Genomic DNA, 18,288 nt, shown 5'->3' with positions numbered 1-18,288 from the left:
AATAATCGAAGTTATGTCGATTTGCATAATGCGGGGAGTGTAGCCACTCCAATATCGTGGGCACCCCTTGTGGTGTTATAACGGGGCGGATGATGCCACCCGCTACGGGCATAAGGGTCCGGACAATGCTGCCGCTCTAGCGAAGATTTTGTCCGAACTGTTCAAGGGCGAGGAAGAGGAGTTCACCCGCATCAAGCCACGGGATGGATTCTCTATGTACAATCCTCCAAGCTGGGTAAGTTATATTTCCCTGCTCCCATTTTTCCCGCATTCTTAGTCGTAAGTATTCACCTTGCCACCTTGCGGCAGGAACTGCGAAGAGCCATAAAGGAGGTCAGCAGCCCTTCTCCACAACCAGAGGACCCTGACCGGGCCATCGATTCGGGACTCGAAGAAGATCCGGTTATCTCCGTGGAACTGATAGACCGGCAGTTCTACCAGTTAAGCTGTGATGATGCCCCGGTGGCCATTATGGCCGACTATCCCGGACTGCTCCCTGCATCGCAGGTAAGAAAAGTCAAAAAGTCCAACACCAAAACTAGGATCCCCTTTTAGGCACTTCACCCACCATATACACATGGCATCTTTTACAGGGAAGGCATTCGGGACGCCCTGTAGAACCCGCGGCAACTCGCCTACAAGATGTGCCGAGGCCGGGTAGGCCAAAAAGGAAGGCGGTCAAGACGGAGACGCCGGCGCAAAGGTATAGGAAAAACCCGGCTCCGTGGTTGTCGTCTTCCTCAAAATGTAATGACGCCCGCATTTCTTTAACAGAAAGAATGCTCGTCGGAATATGTCCGGCGATGCTGCCAATCAAGCTTCCACCAGTCGGGCGCCAGGACCGGACATAGAGGCGAAAGGTGATATGGGGCAGGCGCCGGATAATCCCTCAACAGAGGATGCAGATAGATTGTCCGCTACAAACTCAGAAGTGGAAAGCGCCATGAATCATAGGTGCCGCCGGGCCGTACTCCGCGGCGCTTGTTTCTCACGAGAGGCATTCGACGCCTTCAATTCTGGAGAGGCGTACCTCCGTGCTGCTCAAGATGGTCTAGCCAGAGCCACAGATCAGTATGTAAAGGATGTACGGGTGAGTAAATCGGACGATTTATATGTATCAGTAGCCCCTGAGACTTGAAATAGTTAGCAGAACTGATTTAAGGATCATCTATAATGTGCAGGTTCTTACAGAGAAGAATACTAGGCTGTCCCAGGAGCTGGAGGAATGCAAGACCCAACTGGGGGCCGCTCTTGCCGCATTGCCGGAACAGAAAAAGCCTCCCGCTGGTAACATTTACTTTAAAGAATGGTGGTTACCATATAGTGTGCGGCGTGTCTGCAGATCTAACAATTGATTTTGCAGATGAGTCCGGAGAAAATCCGGGGGACCAACATGTTATGCGACAGCTAGAGGCTGGCAAACGCATGCTGAGTAAGGTTATGCTGGAGAAAAACAGTCTCCAAGATGCCAATGTTAAGCTGAGCGTTGAACTAAAAGACGTTCGGGGCTAGCTTGCAGACTCCGAGAAGGAGAATAAGCGGCTTCGGCGCGGCATTTTTAGTAAGTGCTTGAACGAATGCTACTAAAGGAGTTCGGCGAAGAAGTCGACTAACAGCGTTATGTCTGTAGGGATGCTGACAGGTGGTCCCGCGGAGGAAATGCCCGGGTCTGCGGATGATCTTCTGTCTGAGCTGTCATATCTACACGAACAAGTTCGGCAGGTGATGCAAGGTGTTGCCCAGGCTTTGTGGCCATCTGTCTCCTTGCCAGAGGGCATTGCAGAGCTTATGGAGAAGCTCAAGGGAGCACAGAGGCGCCTCCGATTATGGAAGATATCGGCCTGCCGACAGGGTGCCAGAGAGGCCTGGGCCATGGTGATGACTCGGTATACCAAGGCAGACCCAAATCACATAGCCGAGGTCGGACCTGTGGGGCCTAACGGAAAAGAGATCCCCGTTAGCTTAGTTTATGGGCAAGTAGAATTAGCCGCAAAGTATTCCCAACAGGATTGTAAGCTAGACCGCCTGTTGGATGGTATAGAAGAGGAGTTTAGTTAGTCTGCATGACTATGTAATTAAAGTGACACATATGATGTCTTCTAGCTGGATTGTAGATCATTTGTCATTACGGACCTTTTCGCTTCAACCTCCGGGCCCGATAGTCCAGAGTGAATCCGAATACCCGCTCGGTTATATAAGAACTGGGGTATGCGTGGAGACCAAGCGTAGGGGTCATTAGTGCTTTATCAGACAAGTGCCCAACTAGTTATGTTATATTACATGGGTAGTAAGAAACATCTTCCAGGGAGAATAGTTTCGTTAAGGGTTCCTTTCCCTGGGTAAGCATGCCCTAAAGTGCATGTCCGAACTGTGATAAGAAACGCAGAAAAAGCATCTGGGGCAGATATGGACAATAAATAAAAATCATCTTTTGTTCACCGACCGAATATTCCCTTAAGAATGCTAGCTTTCGGCTTCACCTAGTCTGAGGTACACATCCGGCTGACCCGACAGTAACAATCGCAGAGGTGCTCCCCTTATGCCCTAGCCGAATTAACGGGAACATAGGGCATAAATACAAGAGCCAGGCAACCTAGCTTGGCCAAAACTTAAGTCATATCGATGCATATAATGGTGAAAAAAGGTACATGGAGAAGTAGAACACATGTGTTGGGCATGAATCCCAGATAAATAATTTAAGCTTCTGTGAAGGAAGCCCCCAGGTATGAAGAGTGCGGCTAGCGCATCTGTAGTGTGCGAACAGGGCACAAGGTGACCCTTGAAGGCCTAGAGAAATAAGAAAAGAAAGAAAGAAAGGAAAACAAGACAGATAATGTATTTGTGAAAAAAATGGACAAAGGGAGGGGACTAACATAGAGTCCGGTGCTAGGTGTTGAATCTTCGGAGCCTGGCCGCGTTCCATGGGTTCAACTCGAGTCGACTAGTCGATGCATCCCGCAGTCGGTACGCTCCACCAGTCAGAACTTGGTCAATAATGAAGGGACCTTCCCATTTGGGCTCGAGCTTGTTCTTTTTCTTATCCGGCAGGCGTAGAACTAGTTCGCCAACGTTATAAGTTTTGGCCCGTACTTCTTTGCTTTGGTATCTGCGAGCCTGTTGCTGGTAAAATGTGGAACGGGCTTTGGCTACGTCGTGCTCCTCCTCCAAGCTGTCCAGACTGTCCTGCCGATCAAGCTCGGCTTCTCTTTCTTCGTACATGCGCACTCTTGGTGAGTCATGAATTCTGTCACAGGGCAAGACTGCCTCTGCGCCGTACACCATAAAGAAGGGTGTATATCCAGTACTACGATTCGGCGTGGTCCGCAGCCCCCAGAGTATGGAGTCGAGCTCCTCTACCCAGTGCGTGTTAGACTCAGTTAAGGAACGCACTAATCTAGGTTTAATGCCGCTCATTATAAGACCGTTTTCTCGCTCGACTTGACCGTTGGTTTGTGGGTGATAGACTGAGGCATAATCGAGCTTGATGCCCATTTTGTTGCACCAGAGTTTTACCTCGTCGGCCGTGAAGTTCGTGCCATTATCAGTGATGATGCTATGGGGGACGCCATAACGGTGTACAACCCCGGATATGAAATCTATCACCAGTCCAGATTCAACTGTTTTAACCGGTTTGGCCTCTATCCATTTGGTGAATTTATCCACCATGACCAATAAGTATTTTTTCTTGTGGGTTCCCCCTGTAAGGGGTCCGACCATGTCAAGCCCCCAGACCGCAAAGGGCCATGTAATGGGAATTGTTTGGAGTGCGGTGGGTGGCATGTGGCTTTGATTTGCAAAGAGCTGGCAACCGCCGCAACGTTGGACCAAGTCATGTGCATCTGCCCGGGTCGTTGGCCAATAGAATCTTGTACAGAAGGCCTTGCTCACAAGAGCCCGGGCTGCGGCGTGATGACCGCCGAGTCCGACGTGAATTTCTGCCAAAAGATTCCGCCCTTCCTCTTCGGAGATGCACCTTTGAAGGACTCCGGTAGTGCTTTTCTTATACAATTCTCCCTCATGGACCCTGTAGGCCTTGGATCGCTGCACTATGCAGCGTGCCTCATTTTGGTCCTCCGGAAGTTCCTGTCTAGTTAGGTAGGCCAGGAATGGTTCTGTCCACGGGGCAATAATGGCCATTATTTCATGGGCTGAAGGTGTTATTTCGGTGGCGGAGCCTCCGATTGTGTCAGAGAGTTCGTTATCAAGTATTTTGGCCGGGTCCGTACTATTGTTACCGGTGTCCCCTTCCCATGCTACGGATGGCTTGAAGAGCCTCTCCAGGAATATGTTGGGGGGGGGGGGGCGCGTACGTTTTGCGCCGATGCGGGCGAGGATATCTGCCGCCTGATTGTTTTCCCGAGCCACATGGTGAAATTCGAGTCCCTCGAACCGAGCTGACATTTTTAGGACGGCATTTCAATAGGCCACCATTTTCGGATCCTTGGCGTTGAAATCTCCATTTATTTGGGATATTGCGAGGTTTGAATCCCCACACACCTCCAGGCGTTGAATGCCCATGGAGACTGCCATCCGAAGACCATGCAACAGAGCTTCATATTCGACTGCATTGTTGGAATCTGTATATAATATTTGCAGTATGTCCCAAACGGTATCTCCGGTTGGCGACGTTAGGACGACGCCAGCCCCTAGACTGGCCAGCATTTTAGAACCGTCGAAGTGCATGATCCAATTGGAGTATGCGCCGTACTCTTTAGGGAGTTCGGCCTCCGTCCATTCGGCGACGAAGTCGGCCAGTACTTGCGATTTAATGGCTCGGAGAGGTTTGTATGTTATGTCGAATGGGAGGAGCTCAATGGCCCATTTGGCAATCCGGCCTGTAGCGTCGCGGTCGTTGATGATATCATTAAGTGGCACTTCCGAGGCTACTATAATCGAACACTCTTGAAAGTAGTGTCGCAGTTTCCGCGATGCCATGAATACCACATATGCTATTTTTTGGTAATGCGGGTACCGTGATTTGCATGGAATGAGGACAGTGGATACATAGTATACCGGCTTTTGAAGAGGGAATTTGTGTCGGTCCGCTTCTCGTTCGACAACGAGCACCGCGCTTACCACTTGATGAGTTGCCGCAATGTACAACATCATTGGTTCGCCGATGTTTGGTGTGGCCAGGATCGGGTTGGTTGCCAGAATGGCCTTTATTTTTTCCAATTCGGCTGTGGCCGCGTCCGTCCACTCGAAGTGTTCGGTGCGCCGAAGGAGGCGATAAAGGGGTAAAGCGTTTTCTCCCAAGCGGGAGATAAAGCGGCTTAGAGCCACCACGCATCCAGTTAGCTTCTGGATTTGTTTGAGGTCTATTGGGGTAGCCAACTGTGACAACGCTCGGATTTTGGCCGGATTAGCTTCAATACCTCTACTGGAGACAATGAATCCCAGGAGCTTTCCGGCTAGTACGCCGAAAACGCATTTTTCTGGATTGAGCTTGATGTCATATGTTCGGAGGTTGTCGAATGTGAGCCTCAAGTCGTCTATTAAAGAGTCAACGTGTTTGGTTTTGACGACCACATCGTCTACGTATGCCTCTACTGTTTTGCCGATTTGTTTCTCCAGACATGTCTGAATCATGCGTTGATATGTTGCGCCGGTGTTTTTGAGCCCAAAAGGCATTGTGTTAAAACAGAAGGGACCGTATGGTGTGATGAATGCCGTTGCGGCTTGGTCGAACTCCGCCATCTTGATTTGGTGGTAACCGGAGTATGCGTCAATGAAACACAATGACTCGTGTCCTGCAGTAGCATCAATGATTTGATCGATGCGTCGGAGGGAGAAGGGATCCTTTGGGCAAGCTTTATTGAGGTCTTTGAAGTCGACACAAAGGCGCCAGGATTTGTCCTTCTTTGGTACCATCACCAGGTTTGCTAGCCAGTCCGGGTGTTTTATTTCTTTGATGAATCCAGCCTCCAATAACTTGGCTTGTTCCTCTCCCATGGCATGTCTCTTAGGTTCAGAGAAACGCCGAAGAGCTAGCTTGACCGGCTTGAACCCCTTTAGGATATTGAGGCTATGCTCGGCCAGCCTGCGTGGGATTCCTGGCATGTCTGAGGGATGCCAGGCGAATATGTCCCAGTTCTCGCGCAGGAACCCTCGTAGTGCGGCGTCCACAGCGGGGCTTAGCTGTGCCCTGATGGAGGCTGTTTTTGTAGGGTCCGTTGGGTGGACATGGAATTTGACTATTTGATCCGCTGGTTTAAAAGAGGTGGACTTGGATCTCTTGTCGAGTATCACGTCGTCCCTGTCCACTGTGGAGCGTAGCGTAGTTAATTCCTCGGCCGAGAGGGCTTCGGATAGTGCCTCGAGTGCCAATGTGGTTGTTTTCTTTTCGGCGCGGAGTGCTGTGTCCGGATCGCTGGCGAGAGTGATGATTCCGTTGGGCCCAGGAATTTTGAGCTTCATGTACCCGTAATGGGGTATGGCTTGGAAGATTGTGAATGCTTCCCATCCTAAAAGAGCGTGATAACCACTGCTGAACGGGGCCACTTGGAATGTAATTTCTTCGTACCTGTAATTATCCGGCGTGCCGAATACTACATCTAGTGTGATTTTCCAAGCACAGCGTGCTTCCCAACTGGGGATAATTCCTCTAAAGATTGTGCTATTTTGCTCGATGCGGTTCCAGTCTATTTCCATCTTTTGAAGGGTTCCCTCATAGATGAGGTTTAGTCTGCTGCCGCCGTCCATGAGTACTTTGGTGAGTCGAAAGCCATCCACGATTGGACTGAGGAACAGTGCGGCTGGTGCTCGGGCTGTTCGGAATTTTGGTTCATCACTGGCATTGAAGGTAATAGCCGTGTCACTCCATTGATTTGTTGCTGCTACGTGGCAGATTTCAGCCATGCTGCGGAGTGTTCTCTTGCGCCTGTTATTTGACGCAAAGGTCTCGAACACTGTTAACACCGTATTGTTATCCACTGGATGGTGCTCCGTGGTATGTGGGATAAGAAGATCCTCACCACTTTTGGCCACCTGCCGGAGTATCCAACATGCTCTAAGGCTGTGCGTTGGTATTGTATCCGTTGTACTATGAATTTTGCAGGGTCTGTTGAGCCATCCTTCTAGTACGGTTCCATACCCTGTAGAGGGTTTTTTCTTTTTGGTAGTTGACCCGAGTGTATTGTGATAATGCACCCTTTTGTTTCGGACTGGGTTTGTATTTAGGGCCGGATTATCCCAAAAGTTTACTTCGGTTTTCCAGGAACTTTCGATCGCATAGTACTTTCGTACTATGGACGCCAAGTCAGCGAAGCGTGTTATCTCATGGCGATTTATGGCGTTAAGGATTCCCTTGTCCGTGCAATTATTGCAGAAAAATAGGATGGCATCTTCCTCGCGACAGTCCTTAACCTTGTTCATCGCAAGGAAGAATCTGGCCCAATAGTGATGTACTGTTTCCTAGGGCTCTTGCCTGATGTGGGAAAGATCGCTTATTTTTGGGTGGGTGGGTGGAATTGAATCCGAACCCTCATCTGATCTGGGATCCAGGGGCCGAGGAATTTCCAATTTTGAAAGTTCTGGTTCCGGGGTGTGACCCGATAATCCTGGCCTGCTGCCTGACTCTAAGTTCAGGGATTGGGTGTTGTCCTCCCGTGAACGGGCATCCGGCTCGGAGAGCTCGGGAATCTAGACATATTTGGTCCTCAGGATAGAGGAAAGGTCACCGCATTGTTCCTCCACCACTGCAATCTAATGGGTGACCGGTGGAGAGTTAATCTCCCTTTGATCGGGTTTAAGCCCAATCCGATCATAGTCTGTAGTGACTCCCAAGGCGGCGATGCAATCCAAGAGCTCGTTTAAGGAGGAGAGCTCCATTGGATCCATCTATTCGGCGAGTGCCGATTTGACGTGGAGGCTGTTTTCGATGACCAGAGAATTCATCGTCAGCGCGGCGGCCGAACAGGCGGTCATGATGAACTCGCCTAGCCGGAGAGTTTGGCCGACAGCCAAAGCTCCCCCAACAGTAGTACCGTCTTTAAAGACGAGACGAGACATCCTTCCTTCTGGCGACGGCACAGAGGAACTCTCAATGAAAACACCAATGTTGGTGTCAAAACCGGCGGATCTCGGGTAGGGGGTCCCGAACTATGCGTCTAAGGCGGATGGTAACAGGAGGCAAGGAACACGATGTTTTACCCAGGTTCGGGCCCTCTTGATGGAGGTAAAACCCTACGTCCTGCTTGATTAATATTGATGATATGGGTAGTACAAGAGTAGATCTACCACGAGATCAGAGAGGCTAAACCCTAGAAGCTAGCCTATGGTATGATTGTATGTTGTCCTACGGACTAAAACCCTCCGGTTTATATAGACACCGGAGAGGGCTAGGGTTAAACAAGGTCGGTTACAAAGGGGGAGATATACATATCCGTATTGCCTAGTTTGCCTTCCGCGCCAAGTAGAATCCCATCCGGACACGAGACGAAGTCTTCAATCTTGTATCTTCATAGTCCAACAGTCCGGCCAAAGGATATAGTCCGGCTGTCCGGAGACCCCCTAATCCAGGACTCCCTCACTATACATATAGCTAGCTAGGTCCTTATAACTCGTTTTTACCCACACGTCAATTGATCTACCTCATTAGTTGTGTCTCTCCCTTCCTCCAACAAACAACAATTGATCTACCGATCTAGTTAGGTTCGCTTACGAAACACATGGTTCCCCTTCATCATCCATGGATGCGTCCCGACAGATCTAGCACGCACAGGCACACACACAACAATTGATAACATTGCAGTTCCACCCTCAGTTTGTCTAGTAGGCCTCTGCCACCATCTTCGAGAAGCAACTCCATCACCCATCCAGCACTCTACCCCTCTCCCTTCCTCTCCCTCTCTCCTCTCTCTCTCTCTCTGTCCCATCATATTTCCCGTCCTTCAGTTATGTATGGATGTCGACCGATCTCCCTCAAGACATAGCTGGGTCTCTCCTTCTCAACACATATACGAGTCGTTCTACCTCTATAGTTAGGCCTCTGCCTACCCCTCCCCCCATCTCCCTCCCCCCCCCGCCACACACACCGATACATCGAGCGCTCTAGTCATGTCTCCCTGCCACACACAAACTTGACATGTGCCCTCTAACGTTCCGGTAGGCCAGTCGTCCTATATCTTTGACTTGCACACACACACAATTTCGATGGCTCTCTTCATCGATCTCGCACCCACCCACTTGATCCTCTCTTCGACAATATCCATAGCTATGACCCCTCCCTCTCTTCTCGTGGATTGCCCGACCCTCTATGTATGATATGGACAGGCCTCCATTTCACACACATTGCATGCAAAATTTTGTTTGAGATGTCACTGACACATATTCCCACAAATAAGTCACGAAATCAACCCCCCACCCCACCCCCACCCCAAAACAAAAAACACTCACGAGCGCGGTTTGTATCTCTCACACACACCCACGTAGGTAGGGGACGTGCACGAAGAGAAGAGGTGCATGCACGGCGCACGTACTCCCGTCTCTTTCCCAACCACACCCGCGCGGGTACACTATGGAGCTCATTTCTGTACGAAAAAGGCAGTCGACATGGTAATTTGGCACGTGTATTGGTTGTCCACTTGGTGGAGGGAGGATCGTCTACCATGGGTGAACAAACAAATTGCGACTTGAAGTGTTATGTTAAAAAAAGAGGCAACCCATGTGGGCCCTACCTTAGAGGCAAGGCTCTATACACTAGAGTACTTTTGATGTGTCGCCTCAACTCGCAGAACGAGGAGAAGCTTGCTTAGTACACCGTCTCCCCAGTTCCTAAATATAAGTCTTTGTAGAGATTTCACCATGAACCACATGTGGATGTATACAGATGCATTTTAAGTGTAGATTCATTCATTTTATTCCGTATGTAGTGGAATCTCTACAAAGACTTATCTACTAGTAATAGATAGCCCCCACCACTAGGAATTCTCTATCCTCTCCTTGAGCCACATCATCAAAATTGATGTAGCCGTTAGATGAAGTAAATCAGTCCATAATAGCCGTCTGATCTAGACGTTGAGAGGCTCCGCACTAAGCCACATGCAAGCATGCAGAAATACCATGGCACATGCATGTGAGTGGGTTTTAAATCACATCAACATGTCTGCATGCAAGCATGCACCGGTAGCATGCATGTAAGTGAGATTTTAAGTCCCATTAACATGTCAAAAAGAAAAATATAATCCCATTATGCAGTAGGAGCTGGCTGATCTTTTTTCCTTACGTGGGATGATATAAATGATGATGGGAGTTTATTTAGTTTGTCTACCACATTTGTCATGCGGTTATAGAGTTTTTTTTAGTTCTATGAAATAGAAATTTTGCGCAGAGAGATATACCGCTGTTCCGCGGCAACACACGGGGACTCATCTAGTAATATTTAGGAACGGAGCAAGTACTATGTAAAGAGTTAGGTGTCGCACGGTGATAGTGTGAGGTGGGTCATGTAATCATCGAGCCTGCGTGTTTTCACTACTCTTGCACGCCTCCGCTGTAAGAATGGAGAAAATTGTACTCTAGTAGTAGTACCTCCTTTCGCCGAAAGCGTGGGACATCCAGCAGTCCTACCACCTCAGTAATAAAGACCAACGAGCCGTCAAATCACATAGACCCAGCAGTAACCATCACTCTTGCGCCAGTGAGAGGTCACGTCCGCTCTGCCCTGGCATGAATGTGGCACCGATTCTTTGGAGCGGCGCTGACCGTTTCGCGCGGGAAGCGCGCGCGGGCGATGGAGGGGCTTTGGGTGGGCCAGGCTGGTCAGGAGGGGCGTGGCAGCTGTCCGCATGTCCCTACCGGACATGCCCAGAAATGAGAGGATGCACCGACTCTCGCGGCTAAAATCGTACACTACACAACATCTCTCTGTAGGAGTAGGTCGATTTGTCGCTCTCTCTAACACACACATGCTATTAAACACACACACACACACACGCATGCACCTTGGTCCCGTTGCACCTTCTAACTTGAGGTCTCGGGTTCGATAACTACACTTGAGCATAATTTGTGGCAGGAGGATTCTTTGACTGGTCAAAATGTTTTCTAGGATTTGCATGCTTCACACTCTCTCTCCATTATATATATACACGCTGGAGCCTCAGCGCTTGTAGTTGCTCTCTTCACACTCTCTCGCCCTCTCCCGCTGGAGCCTCAGCGCTTGTACTGTAGTTGCTCTCTTCACACTCTCTCACCCTCTCCAGATCTAAACAAGACTTCGTTGGCCTCTCTCTCCCCTCACTACTGCTCAAAGAGCCGGCAGGATCTGTCCGCCGGGTAGGGAAGGAGGCTTAACGCTGTCGCCGTCGACAAGGGACTACTGGTGCAGCTGTTCACTTTCCACCCAGTGGCGGCGCGGGAGCGCCTCCGACACCTTCTTCTTCGCCGCCATCCTGTCGCCCACCGAACCACGTCCCAGGAACCTTAAGGTATAATTTACTTACTCCACATGCATTGCTCTAGCTGCATGTATACCATGAATCTAGGACGTTGTTCAAAGAGGAAAGGAGTGGGGGAAAGTAGTGGGAAAAGTTGTATATAGCATGAATCTAGGATGTGGTTCAAAGAGGAAATGAAGGGGGAAAGTTGTATAGCATGAATCTAGGATGTGGTTCAAAGAGGAAAGGAATGGGGGAAAGTAGTGGGGAAAGTTGTATCGCATAAATCTAGGACGTGGTTCAAAGAGGAAAGGAAGGGGCGAAAGTACTAGTTCAAAACAGAAAGGAAGGGACAAGGCTGTAGAGTTTGAGCAGGACTAGATTTGCCGCGCTCACATAGGGAAAGGTGTCTAAAGATAACAAAACTGGGACCAACACAAATATGCTCCTTGGTTGTTTGTTCTTTGTTGCAACAGACTATGCATGACCACAGTACATCGGTAGTTGCACATGGTGCTGGTGCGTCCACTGTCCCGTGGAACTCATTAGCTGTTGTTAATATAAGGCCCTGTTTGGTTAAAAACTCCATAGTCCCTACCTGCTTGGTTCAGGGACTAAACATGGACTAGAGGTTATTAAATGACGTGCTAAAAGACCATGTTACCCCTAGTAATGAACTAATAGAGACAAGGTGTGATGCGTGGCAGGGGCAACTGTTGGAAAAAGTCCCAAAAAGACTCCCTCGGGGTCTTCTTTCTTTAGTCCCAAATGCCCACTTTTAGTCCCTAAAAGTCCCTCCTATTTGGTTTAGATGGGACGGACACGGAGTTTTTTTAGTCCCTACACCAAAATGTCCCTGTAAACAAACACCCTCTAATAATGCCGCTGGAAAATTGATGCAATGCCATAGTTAAAAGCAAATTACATGTTTAACGAATTTTATTGTTAATATAATCTCTATGTTAATATTAATCAATTCCACCGTTTGAGAAATGCTACTGTATTGATTTCTTTCCCATTTAGATAAGGTAGATGCTTCTTTTTGTTGGCTTCTGTGTCATCCACCGTTATTGACCACTAATTGTTTCATCTGCACCTCTGTGTAAACATGGTTATCTACTTCACCTCGTTGCCATTGTGAACTTTTGTTGCACTTCACAAAACACTTTTGTTTCAAGAATGTTTTGTGCAGTTCAACCAAAATGTCACACCGACAACGTTGGTTGATTGCTTGATCTTAGTGGAACTGCACAAGAGGAGATCTTACTTCCTATCTGTTAAGGCAAATTTGGTTCAGATCTTCTTCTTGTGAGTTGTTTGAATTCCGCATCATGAGAGGTCAGTACTAGCCTTCTTTCACATGATTCTGCAGTGTGCCTTCATATGTTGTGCTACTTGTACGATAACGTTGCTTGATTTTAGTGAACTGCACAAATGGAGACAAGACTTCCAATATGTATGTGCACCGTAATATCCCATTGAGGTAAGATAAGGATATTTCACAACTGGTGGCCTGTATTTTGCCACATTCATCAGAAAATTAAGTTTAATACTATACTTGTGCTCCCTAACTGACATGCCAAATCTTACATTGAAGGCGAAGCTTGTCTGTTATTGAACCAAGTGATGAAGGGGAAGAACAAGCGGAAGAAAAACAAAAATCAACTCCCGGTGCTGTAATGAACCACTGGAACTGTGATGACACAAGTAATGATATAGTTTTGCATCTTAATTTATTGCTATGGCTGGAACGAGCAATTTTTTTGCCACTGATTTGATGCCACTCTTAATGTAATATGTAATTATCTCAACTTGTGCAAACAGGGATCTTCTTTGAAGATACCATATATTTTAGTGGAACTGCACAAGAAGATGTTGGAAACATTAAACTAATTGAGGAGTATATAGTAAGCATGGCCACCACCGTAGATAGCAACAGATGGTTCCGGAGAAGTGCTTCATCTGTATGCTCTACACAATAAGCCTCCAAACAAAGGTTGGTACTCGCCCACTGATTTCATCCATATGATTGAGCTTTGTCATCTCTATTGGTGTTGTTCTACTGTTTAGATACTGTCATGAAAAAGTGGTATTGTCCATGAGAAGTGCTTCATCTGTGTTGTTTTAAATATTTCCTTTCCTTTGTTTCGAGCAAACAGGGATGCTAGCATTTAGTAGTCCTCTTGTCTTTGCACAACAGGATCATCTTCCTCTGAAGAAGAATATGAAGTACGTGAAGTGACTAGTTCCGATTATGCCAGGATGAAGAAGCTCTTTCTATCTTCTCATCAGAAGGAGCAGTTGAAGGATGGTTACATTAATCCCCATAAGACCAAACTAAGTTCATCTCAGAAGGACTGACAAATCTCCATCTTTTTGCTGTGATGCCCGAGTACAATGTTGTTCTAGGATTCTTTCTGGTGAGTTCCATTTTTCTAAAGGTGTGCTCTACATGGACCATGTATGTGCCTGTTGAAACTATCAATTCATAGTACAGTTTGCTTTATACTAATCACTTTTTTGTATTTGTGCAAACAGGGGTGCTCAGCTTGATTTCAATGGGAACTGCCCAAAATGTTCATGAATACTTCGAATCATTCATTTCCACCACAAGAAAGGAGGCGCCGATAAGTTCAATACGTTGCAACATATAAGGGCGAAATAATACAAGCTGCGCGCGAATTTGGTTGGTTTTGGTGGAACTGCACAAAAAGAATAGCTGGTTTATTTAGCACGAGGTGCCATGTTAATGTCCGAACTAATGGCAAACCCTGCCCATTCCACAATCGTAGGCATTTGATATTTTGGAATGGGACAACCTTGTCAAATTTTGCTCATTGATTTTAGCAAGACATGCGTTTGATATTTTCGAATGGGACGCCCTTTGCTGTTAGCAGCGTCGATCATTTTTTCTTTATTCTTTAGTTGTGAAGTAAATATTGCCTCTGACATGTGAGTCGCTAAGATGCATAATCATCGATTGTTTTGAATGTTCTCTATGAATTGCCAGGCCTGTGTGTTTGATTGCAACGTACAGAAACGCTAAAAAGCTGCTCAAACTATTTGTACTCCTTCTGTTCCTTTTTACTTCGCACATTGTGAAAGTGCATACTTTTTTGTATAAGATTGGTCAAAGTAGAGATACTTTGACTGCAAACAAAACTTGTATGCAGACTAGAAAGGACCGGAGGGAGTACATGTGAAACTGTTGCAAACGAGGTGATCACCCTGGGAATAATGCTAGTATGTATTGTTTTGCATGTTCATCCAATGCCAGTGATACAGGAATTCGAACTAATCGAAATAGATTCATTCATACACGGTCGGATTTCATATAAACATGCCGGATTTCATTACATTTCATACATTCTTCAACTAAAAAGGGGTGCGCTAGTGGTATAATTAATTAACCGAAGCTACCCACCTGTGTCCCGTTGAGCCGAACAGAAGCTTCAGTGACTTAACTGCAGGTGCAGTTGCGTAACTAACATGTGGCCTGTGGGGCCCACGTGTTAATCAGCCAACTGCACCAGCAGTTAAGTAGAAGCAGCGCTCTTCTCCAGCGCAGCTCTCGACTCCACGTCGCCGCCAAGAAGCTAACCGGCCGTCAATGGTCAACCCGCCTAGCTTGGCTTCAACCGGAGGGTAGCAGCGGTGGCCTTACTTGGACCCGAGCGGCAGCGACCTACCGTGTTCTACTCTTCCTCGTTTTCTGTGTGGCGCGGCCTCGTTGGCAGCGGGGCGGGGCCTCGGCGGAGACGGCGATGTCCTTTGCCTTGTTGTTGCCGGGCAGGGCCTCGGCGGAGCCGGCGGTGTCCTCAACCTCGTTGTTGGCGGGGCGGGGCCTCGGCAGAGCCGACGGTATCCTCTGCCTCGTTGTTGGCGCTGCGGGGCCTTGGCGGAGCAGGGCCTCGTCGACGCCAGCGGAGTGGGGACTCATCGGAGCCGGCATTATCCTCTGCCTCGTCCTCGGTCTTGCCAAACAGCGCCTCGCCCGCTTCATCTCCCTCTTTGCTAGCCTCTTTGTAGGCGGTCGCAGCCTCCGCCACCTGCATGCAGTACCGCCAGTGCTCGAGGTGGCCCTTGCGGGTGGAGCGGTACGAGTCGAGCAGCACCTCCTGCTCCGCCCGCTCCACGGCGATCTGCTCCTCCGCCTGCAGATGCTCCTCGAGGAGATGGTGGTTGTAGGCGGCATCGGCCTGCGCCTCCCGTAACTGTTCCTCACGCATCTACCTCACCCTGTCCATATATTGGGCACGGGCCTCGCCGATGGTCATGGTGCAATGCACCGCGCGAGGATGGCGTGGAGGAGGGGGTTGGCGCTGGATCGTCAACTACCATGTTCTCCATTGGGACATCGTCGTCCTCTGGCTGCCTGCCGGCCAGCCGGTCGACAGCAATGGCTGCCATCTCCTTGTGGTCCGTCGTCCACCCGTCCCGAAGAGTGCTGGAGCGCGAGGAAGCCATGGTGGGCAGTAGTGGTGTGGACAGGAGAAAGGGAAACAGATGCGGATGACTATGGCTATGGCCGGCGCAGCAGTTTATATAGCAATGGTGGGCGCGCGGAGGGACGGACGTGTGGCGCCGGAGTAGCCCCCTCGGCAACCGCGTATCATTAATATGGGCGGCAGATGGACGGACGGACGGCACTTGTGTCGTTTGAAGGCGGAACAATCGCCTGCACCGGGAAGCGGGGAGGGCGGCGCTGACTGTTTCGGGCGGAAAGCGCGCGCGGGCGAGGAGATGACTTTACTTGGAGAGGATGACATTGGGGACCCACCAGGTCCATAGCCTCACGTACGCAAGTGCCTCCTTATTATATATATATATATAACTATAATTTATTTTGCTTCCTCCTGGTTTCCTGACATCACGGTCCCACACCAATGTCAACCTATGTAGTACTCCCTCCTTTTCGGTTTATATGGCTTATCTCAAAATTTTAGTTTCTCCATTTTATAAGGCTCAATTTGGTTGTTCCCCATCACATGTTCAGACTTCAAGGTGCATTAAATCATTGCATGCAAGTATTAAGAGAAAACTGACCAATGCATGCATGCATTGCAATTAATGCATTCGTAAACATATTTTTTTAAGGAAAACAAGAGCATTAATTGGGTGCTTTTGCAAACTACAAAAAATATTCCACCACTCATCATCTACCTTGGTTGGTGAGATTTTTGAATTAAGCCTTATAAACCGGAAAGGAGGGAGTAGTCAATAAATGAGAGAATTGCACAAGAAGCGGCCGACAGCGGGGACCAAGCAGCTCGAGCAGTATTTGTGGTTTTGAGGTGTGAGCACTGCAGAGTTTTTCAATGTTTAGCCCAGATATTAATTTTTATCCTCTGAACAACAACGAAAACATCGCTGCAGGTATTAACTGGGCGGGCTGTGGCCCGTCTATCCTGGGCCAGATATCCAGCCCAGATATTAATTTTTTTCAAGCTGAAAATGGCTAGCCCAGCTATACTTTTTTTAGGAATACCCAGGCAAGGTCAAGTTGTTATTCTCCGCCCTGCTGGGCTGCAAATCTTTCCTAGGAGGGATGCATTAGGCTTAACAAGAAAATGGTCTTTAAGAAATAATAAATGGGATGTAATTATAAAAACTGGGCAGTAACTATAAAAAATGCACCAAACACGTGATTACTTTATAAAATATTATTTTTGGATATTGAAAATTTTAATTTCATTAATTGTTGCGAGCGCAATGTTTTGTTGGATTATTATGTAATATAAATTTATATTGAAATTGTATTTAATCTGACTAGAAATTTCGGGATAAAAATATTTCGGATCCCATCAAAATGTGGGAAATTTTTATTGAATTCTGTTTTGAACGGTTGGTTGAAATGGGCTGTACTTTTAACAAACTGTAAATGGGCTGTAGTAAATTCCATTAGAATTCAAAAATGGGCTACACATTCTTACATATCTCAAATGGGCTATAAGTTCTCTGCCACACACTTCTGGCCTTACTAAGTTGACGCGCCCCCTAAAAAACAGAGTTGACGCGTATGCAAGGCTTTGTCAACTTATAGTCAACACACGGTTCTAGCAGCAGTGGCCGTTGGATGTCCATCCAACGGATGCCATGCTTCTTCTTCAATCTCGGATATTCTAGCTTCACCCGCCCAAAAAATGATTCCTCCCCCTAACATCTGGGGCGTACCATTTCGGAAGCTGACCTGTGGGCCTACTAAGTTGACGTACCAAGGGCTTTGTCAACTTAGTCAATATGAAAGATTCTAGTTGCAGTGACCGTACGATGTCGATCCAACGGTCGTCGTGCTTCTTCAACCTCTGGTCTTCTTGCTCCAGCCGCCCAAAGCAGCGCCGGTCGTGCCGCCTGCTCCTGCCTCCCATAGCCGGTTGTGCTGCCGCGGAGGCCTCACAGCCCCCTACTACTCCCACCGCTGGCTAGGCCATCCCTCCACTCACCCACACCCCCTGTTATTCTTCGGCGACGACAGCGCATCCGAACCAGTGAACCCTCGTACTCCTCTCCGCGTGTCCATCCATTGCCGCGTCTTCCCCGGCTCCGTGCCGTCCCCTTCCTAGGCCTCGCAGTCGTCCACCGCCCTGGTGCTCTCAGCGCGGCGTGGTCAACGTGGTCAAGGAATGACTTCCATCGGACGTGGAATGTACGTGGAAAGGCTGACAGCTGGGTCCACGGCAGCCGCAAGGAAGTGCCTCCTTATTACGCACAAAATAATTATTCCTCCACCTAACAGCGGGGACCCACCGGACGGGCCACCGTATTTCGTGAAAAAATGATTCGCCCCCTGACTACTGGGACCCACGAGCTACATCTTCGCACGCAAGGAAGTGCGTCTAAAAAAATGATTTGCCCCCCTGACTGCTGGGACCCACCAGCTACATCTTCGCACGCAAGGAAGTGCGTCCGAAAA

The sequence above is a fragment of the Triticum dicoccoides genome, chromosome 2A (assembly GCF_002162155.2).
Source record: "Triticum dicoccoides isolate Atlit2015 ecotype Zavitan chromosome 2A, WEW_v2.0, whole genome shotgun sequence".
Taxonomy (NCBI): Eukaryota; Viridiplantae; Streptophyta; class Magnoliopsida; order Poales; family Poaceae; genus Triticum; species Triticum dicoccoides.
Note: the sequence above shows the minus strand (reverse complement) of the source record.